This window comes from Ischnura elegans, chromosome 5 (assembly GCF_921293095.1).
Source record: "Ischnura elegans chromosome 5, ioIscEleg1.1, whole genome shotgun sequence".
NCBI classification, from domain to species: Eukaryota; Metazoa; Arthropoda; class Insecta; order Odonata; family Coenagrionidae; genus Ischnura; species Ischnura elegans.
The window spans coordinates 33,497,371-33,505,471 of record NC_060250.1 but is presented as its reverse complement, the minus strand read 5'-3'; the positions used below and the strand labels follow the sequence as shown (position 1 = coordinate 33,505,471).

General features: G+C 38.2%; 1 long non-coding RNA gene across 1 annotated transcript; it reads left to right on the top strand.

Annotated features, from left to right (window-relative positions):
• Nucleotides 1–907: 907 nt before the first annotated feature.
• Nucleotides 908–7,619, top strand: LOC124158686. The gene is made up of 3 exons (XR_006864855.1): nucleotides 908–982; nucleotides 3,945–4,030; nucleotides 7,514–7,619. It is a non-coding gene; the product is annotated as an uncharacterized LOC124158686 (long non-coding RNA).
• Nucleotides 7,620–8,101: the final 482 nt, after the last annotated feature.

Genomic DNA, 8,101 nt, shown 5'->3' with positions numbered 1-8,101 from the left:
ACACCTTTCATCTGAAAATATTTATAGTAAAACTCGCTTTTAGCGAATTTCAGTGAACCGTCGTTCTATTTTGTATTAAACGGGATTTTTTTATATCCATAATAAAGGATTTTGCCCAATACATCGCAGGATTTCCAGTTAATATTCCGTAAATCGTCTTTTTTTTAAGCAACAGATCGCGACAATCAACCATCGTCCCAATCTTTCCATCAAACAGCTATAATGGTAGACATTTAGAGATCAACAATAGAAGTATGTGGTAATATACACACCAGAGAACAACTGATGATAAGGTATGGAACGGTTAAGTACCAAAGATGACTTTGATTTCCTAATAAAAGAGGAAATAATTCCCCAAGGGACCAAGTAATAGTCCGTATTAGCGGGGATTTAGAACCATCCGAACTCGTTATATGACTGGAAACTCACCTACCTGTTTTACTGTGTTACTATTCATTGTATGAATAGCGGTCAAATTAAGAAGGAACTATGATATTATTAACTCCATTAGTGAAATATCTCGGGCTTTCCACCGGGAGAGTAGCTTGCAGGCCGATGTTTCGATAGTTACCTCTGCCATTATCCACAGGGCAATTTCCTTAGTCCTCAGACGTCCTTAGGACATTTGCAGAGGTAGCTAAAGAACCGACGGCCTACAAGAAAGTCACCCGGTGGAAAACCCGAGAAAGTTTAACCACTACCTAATGACGGGAAAAAACAAAATCATATATATATCTCCATTTTCTTCCCTCACAGGCGTACTTCGGGGTCATCGTTGCCGTCATGTCGACCTTCTTGGACGAGGCGGGGGAGAAGGGTGGGGGTGGCGGAGGAGGGGTGGGGGACGTGGAGGAGGGTGGGGGCGAGGAGGAGGACGAGGGGGGCGGCAGCGGGGCCCTAACAATGGGTGAAAACGGGACCACCGCGGACCCTAGGCACCCGATGACACAGAGCTTCCTGGAGCCGGAGGGCATCTCCGTAAGTGAGTATTATGCCGTCTCGGTCTATCGCTCATTTCGTCGGAGCATCATCTTTGCATGACAATAATTCTAGAGCTTCATTATACTTTGAATTCAGGTGAATGCTTCACTCATAGTTGTATGCAGAGTATTATGAATGGAAGTCCCAAGGGACAGCTTAAAAATGCAGACTCTCCAGTTAATGTAGTTTACATTTGATATTCAAATATGGCAAGTATAAGGACTATTTTCTGAAAGTGACCAACAGGCAATAGCCTCTGAGGTCAACTAAAGCGCTAACCTGGTTTTGATTCTAGGTGTATTAAAAATTTTAAAGGAGCAATGAAATATATTATTTTTGATCATTGATATTAGATATTGGAAGGTGCACGATTTTCCTGTGATTCGTTTTTTTTTGTAAAAATTAAAATTTTCCTACAGCCACCCACCAACGCTTAGGGGTGAAAAGGTCAAAATTTCGAACATTGGTTTATATCAAACATAACAAATAACTTTTTTGATGTGTATACTGAGTTTAATTGAAATAGCACAACTTGAGAAGCCTAAAATTAAGAGTTCAAAAATGACACAACGCTAATTGAATAGCCTGATCAACAGAATCACAAATTGAGAAAAATTACAGAGGAATCTCAGACAATTCACTTATTTCCATGCTGTAGGGTCATGATTCTCTCCAGCTTATCGTCTTTTTTCTAGAATATTCTAGCAAGCAATTGTAAAAATCTTGTCATTGTGTTTCGTGTAATATATACCATCACAGTAATATGTGCCAAATAGTGTACATAACTTGCACTCGAGGACATGACTGCATAAAAAATTTCTCGCTCCATGCAGTGCTTTGGCATGAGATAAGCTGTAGTCACGTAGTCAATCTAGCTTAGTATCAACCCAAATCTTCAATTTGGCTCTTCTATTAGTTCAGCCTGAGACATTTTTCTAACAATATAAATTGAAATAGTGAATAGCTAAATAAATAATCAGGTTTTAAATGGATATCGTCTCCGTTATCGGTGAACGAAAAATTACATGGTTTTGCTCCTATGCTATGAATATAATATAAATCGTTGCATAGTTCTACAGAAGGCATACTTTCATATCACTTTACCTTGTTCATAAGTATAGCTTATAATAAGAATAGTCTTTTTTTAATGCTTAGAAAATACAACTGCTAATCATATTTCCCTAAGGTTCAGACTCCATCAATATTAGGATTTTAATTACTATAAGCAAAATTTTACGTTGCAGAAAAGTTTCTCGGGTTTTCCACCGGTTGATGTCACCCATGTCTCCCGACGTTTCGAGCAGCGACTTTCTGATCATCCTCAGGGAATCTTCCGAATCCCTGAGGATGATCAGCAAGTCGCTGCTCGAAACGTCGCGTCGGGAGACATGGACGACATCAACCGGTGGGAAACCCTAGAAACTTTTCTGCAACTGAAACGCCGGGAAAACCTAAGAACATACATAAGTCTAATACGGATAAAGAACAAATAAAAATCCTCGAGACAAAAATTGAATTAAAAAAATATTTGATGAAAAAGTAATATCTCCACGTTATCATTTGGGATAATTATAGTTTTTATTATTTATTACTCCCTCATCCATTTAACATTTTCTAAGTTGGTTGCATCATTTTATATTCCATTCATATTTTTCTATAAAAAGTATTAATGCGAATTGTGCATATGAGAGGATCTGAGGAGGGTGATGAATAATTCACTGCCTCCTCTAGTGCACCCTGTGGGATTTCCGCCTGTTAGGATGGTCATGCCAAGAGACCCTGCACTCCAGGAGAGCCGGAAGCACCAATTGTGTCAGCTTCCTCCCCCTAGACCTCCACTTATCCCCCTTCCTCGGCATTTCTGTGCTTGACTGCAAGAGGCGCGAAACGCGAGAGAAGTACGAAACGCCATCCCATGCTAACGAGCGTCCACTTGTATGCATGGACCGGCAGACGGATAGTTACTCCGGTGCACAATTCTGCAAAATTCCACAACCTTAATCTGTTCCCCTGTGTTTTTGAACTTGAATGATTTAGTTTATTAATAACAATATATACATATTCCATCATGTCTTTTAACATATAACAATCTAGGCCCCGCTAAGTCTCAATGACTTGTCAGCGGGTTCCAAAACATCACAAAAATATATGACAGCATTTGTATAATACAGATACATTTTCCCAACTAATGCAAGCATACATACATACATACATACATGTTATTCATTTAATTTTATCCCTAGGCTAAGGAGATTAACTCTTTGTACCAGTAGTGTTCCTAAATTTCCACCTTCGCGGGAGCTTTGCAAAATGAGTCTTATCGCTTAAAATCTTCAACCGGCACAAAATATACGTTAAAACCCGTCGAGATCCGCTGAATATGAGTGCATTTGGGTATTTTAAGTATATTTTCTAAGGTCAAGATCATTTAAGTTAATTATTTTACGTAAATGAATTTAAAATAAGAACACTACGTCATATTTGGTATCTAAAATGAAGGCCTCGCCGGCAGAGGGGTGAAGTTCTTGCCAGCAAAACAAGAAGTCGCGGATTCGGTCGTGTACGTTTAATAGTTACCTTCTAGAAAATCCCAGATTAAAAGGCCAATATAGTGATGCTTTTGTTGGGTTGGGAATAAAATAAAATAAAGTCGAGATGTACAGAAATGATGAAAAAACAATGGTATTAGAGGAAGGTTAGTAATAGCCGGTAAAAAAAACCAGAAAAGATTGATAGCTCTAAGCGAAAAAGGTAAATAATACACATTTTCCTCCTTTTGGGAGGTTGAGCGGGGTCCCTACTCCCCCTTCTGGCTCTTGGTGTAAAATTCACTTAGGTCGAGTTTAATCAAGTTCCAAGATTCCGCCCGAGAATCTACCTATACATCCGCTACCAACTCACCCCGCCCTCTGTTCCGTATTTTTCCTCATATATGTTCATCCTCTGCGGCTGCCGTTGCTCAGCAACCATGTACTTCATATTGGTGATTCTGGTGTGTGCCTGCGTCGGGTTCCTCGCCTCACTGCTACTCTGCTGCGGACTCTACGTCGTAAGTACCGAATTTGCACCTTCAAGGGTCTTGCAAGTCACTAAAATGTAAAATTAGATCACTTTTAAAAAAACATAACCCCATAATTTACGCTAATATTGTAAATGAGCCGAAAAAGTCTGAAGACGATCTTAATTTCAAGTAAACTTGTAAAAGATTTTATTTTTATTTTAACGTGTTTTACGTAATTTAACTTCCTTCCTCACTAAAACTTAAGCTTAAACCAATGTCCAAATATATCACCTTCTGTAATGCATGAGCTTAAATGTGTAAAATCAAACACCCTTCGTAGCACATGTTCTGGAATATCACACGGGTCCTTAGTAGAAAGGAAGTAATGAGATAGAAAACAATAGGGTGGTTTCCTATTATTTTTTATCGCCTAAATCGAAAGATTATTACACCTGGAGTACGTATTTCACGCATTTAGATTTTTAAATGACGATATATATTTTTCGCGATTAAATGAAAATTGAAAATTTTCAAGCGCGCGAAAACGCGACGGGTAAGTATGAATGCCGGGAAATCTCTCCGTGTGACGTATTTCTCGTTCCCGCTGCCACCCTGTGAGGTGACCTTGAGGGATGCTTGAGCGCTGATACGACGCAGGCTGCTAGGGGGTAGCAGAGTACCCTGCTAGCTGGTAGCGCTTGGCTTAAATAAGGGTTATTAATACCTTATCAAACGAAGAAAACTTTCAGACCTTAGCCAGTTTTAATAAGTGATTATTAAGACATGTTTCCCTGAGCTCTGCGCCTCATACATGCATTGGTAATCTCAGACGATGTATAACTCCTATCTACTCGTATAAAAACTAGGTCCTTGTGACGCCACGTGGAGTGGCATAGCGTGGGCGCCAATCTGGCCGTTTTCAAATGAGGATAAAAATGGACCATTGACATTCGTCTAAACCGCTATTTCTAAAACGAAATAATTTGTATATTGTGAATGCACTAATGGTGAGTAACGAATCGTAATCAATGCCTTTCGTTTTCTTTGATGAAGGAAACTACCCTTTTATAAGATTTTAACATTGAATAACTGCAAGTCCAGAAATATTACATAAAAAACTAAGTTGGGCCCTAGGACATAAATAAATGCTACCTGTCAGCATGATTGAGCTCATGTCGATCCGATCCTTTTAGACTGAAACAAAACTTCCCGTTCACCAAAGTTCAGTAGGGCAAAAATGTAATATTAAATGGAGGAGACTGTTTTTAATGGTTCGTACACCCATTCCTCGCACTCAGTTCCAATACGTCGCACGCTTCTTCCATAACGGTTTTCTTTCAGTATTACTAATAGGTGTAAGATTGTATTCGCAAATTTTTTTGCTGCAAGGTTTTGCTTCCGCATTCCATTATCAAATAATAGCAGAGGCATATACTTCAAGGCACGCATGAGTTTAATGGGCCCATTAAAAGTTTAGAAAAAAATTGAACAAGTAAACTTCCGCCTCTGATTCCACGGATCTAAACTCACAAAGTTCAAAGCTGACACAGGCTAATGGACTGCCGGCATCATCCATCTCTGGCTTCTAGGAAATTTCACTTCTAAAACCATTATCCAGCCCCATAAATTCATCATTTGACTTAATGGCTTTTAAGTAGGATGGAAGCCTAAATATGTTGTACTTTCACCAAATATATACTCGCCATATGAAGAAGAATAAAAATAATGGATAATATTTTTCTTAACAAAAATAATCTTTAAATCATATCATTGTAAAAAGAATAAATTTAATATTTTCAGCAATTTATATATCCTTTCTAAACCTTGATATAATCCAAGGAAATGGTATTAATGGCAATTAACATGCATTTTTTACTTTTTAATATCGACAATACGGAGCGAAGTTTCTAGAATAGATTGGACGAGGAAATAATGCAGATTTAAAATGACGGTGAGTCTTCAGCCTGGAAAAATAACGCTTTATATACCAAACTTTACTAAAACCCACAGTCTTCAACACGCGAATGACACTATCAAGGTAAAATATAATTATAATTAACAATAGAAGGAAGTCCCTATTTAAAATTCATCGATCCCTGAAGTAAATTCTTAAGCGTCATTTATGCCTTATTAGCCTTTTATCCAATCAAATATCGGAATTGGGACATTATAATGGCTTCAAGGAAAAACCAATTTTCAATGACATAGTCTTTGCGAACAAATTCCCGATTCAACAAGGGAACTCACTACCTTTTTGCTTCATATGCAACCCTTTTACTTCAGCTAGAAAAAAAAACTCTTAAACATGCAAAAGGATGGATCCACTCAGACAAGACAGATCAAGATGAAATTCATTAGCTTTTTCCAGACAGTGTGGACAGCTTAAAGAATATTTCAGATTACTTCATTAGATAGTACATACTTTAACAATGTACACATACGTGCAAACATTAAAATGTTATTAATTTCTACAAATGATTAGCCAAATACCCACTCAGTGATAACGAAATGAAAAAGTATTTTATTCCACCAATTTCTTTAAAGTTATCTCAAGTTTCGACGCAGCGGCGTCATCATCAGATACCCAAATCGCCGCTGCATCGAAACTAGAGATAACTTTAAATAAATAGTTGGAATAAAATAAAGTCTTTTTTAATTCATTATTAAAATGAACTTCCACAAAGCTGAGCCTCAGACGATAGAGGAAACCAACCCAGTGATTCAACCCAAAATTTGGTGAGGGTGAAGTTCACCCAAAACTCACCCACGTCTTGGCATAGGTATCATACGGTCGGGGCAAAACGATTACGACAGGGTATCCAACGATTTGATCGATCGGTTTTTCTCTTAAATAGGAAAATCCTCCAAAATCGTTGGTGCATTAATGGCTGATGCCGAGTTTTGCTGGTTAGTGGGCCCTTTCCACTTATATAGCGGTAAAGTGTTTACCCCGTCCCTTCCCTTCTAACCCTTCACCTATCCCTGAGACGTCGACGGGCTCCTATCGCGGCGGCGCCTCTTTCCTTGTTCCTTCCCATCCAAAACCCTCCCCGGGAGCGCGAGCGTATAAGTCTCTGACTTGGTTCCCGGCCCCGGTGTGTTGTATCCTTCAGAGGACCCACCTAGGAGTCCTTATCTCTCTGTCAGACGCTATTTGAAAACTGTAATAAAATATCATGAACGTTAATATAATTACTAACCTACACTTGGAGTGGACGCCTAAATCGGACATATCATGAGAAGCAATGGTGTGATAAAAATAATCATTGAATGGCAATCTGAAGGGAACAACAGGCTCAGATGAGCAGGTGATGACGTATGCAAGGCATAAGAATTATGTAAGTGTTATATGACTACCTGTTGGGATAATTGAGAGTAGATCTTCGGATTAATAGCTAATGACGATGACGATGACATTTGAATTCAGATTTCAGCCATTCCAATAGCGTCACGATACAATTTTCAAGATTAAACGCATTTTTTCGCATGCAAATATTGTGGAAGAGAAACGTGTTTTCTATTTATTTCCAGGAAAACCGTTTGCTGCTCATCCCGTGGATACTGATAGTTGTGATCACTTCCCTGGTGGATTTGCTACACATTCTGTACCTTATGGTGCTCCAGTCCGTGAGTACAGGATCATGTATGTCTAAAAAATATTGCTCACCTAAAACATTACCTAAATTTCCTTTGAAACGATGTGCATTGATTTTATCATAGTGTATTTCATTAAAACTACAAATACCACATATCTAGAGACATGTATTACATATCTATTATTCTATATACAATTAGTTTTAAAAATGCATAAAAAGGAAGTATTCAATGTTACGTTCAACTTTCTTCAAGGCATAATCTCTCAATAATTCAGAAGAAAGTTGAAAAGCATTTAAAAATGCATGCACATTTTCTTCTGAAGAATTTCTTCGTGAAGGATATTGTTTGTGGGCTGAAATTACCTCGATACTTTTTGTTCACAAAATATTTTTCGATCGAAATTCCCCAGTCGAATAACTAATAGCATCATCATCATCATCACTGGTCAACAATCCTAGGATTGATATGATTCAGCTCTCCACTCAATTCTCCTATCAGCTAATCTTTTCACTCCTACGTATT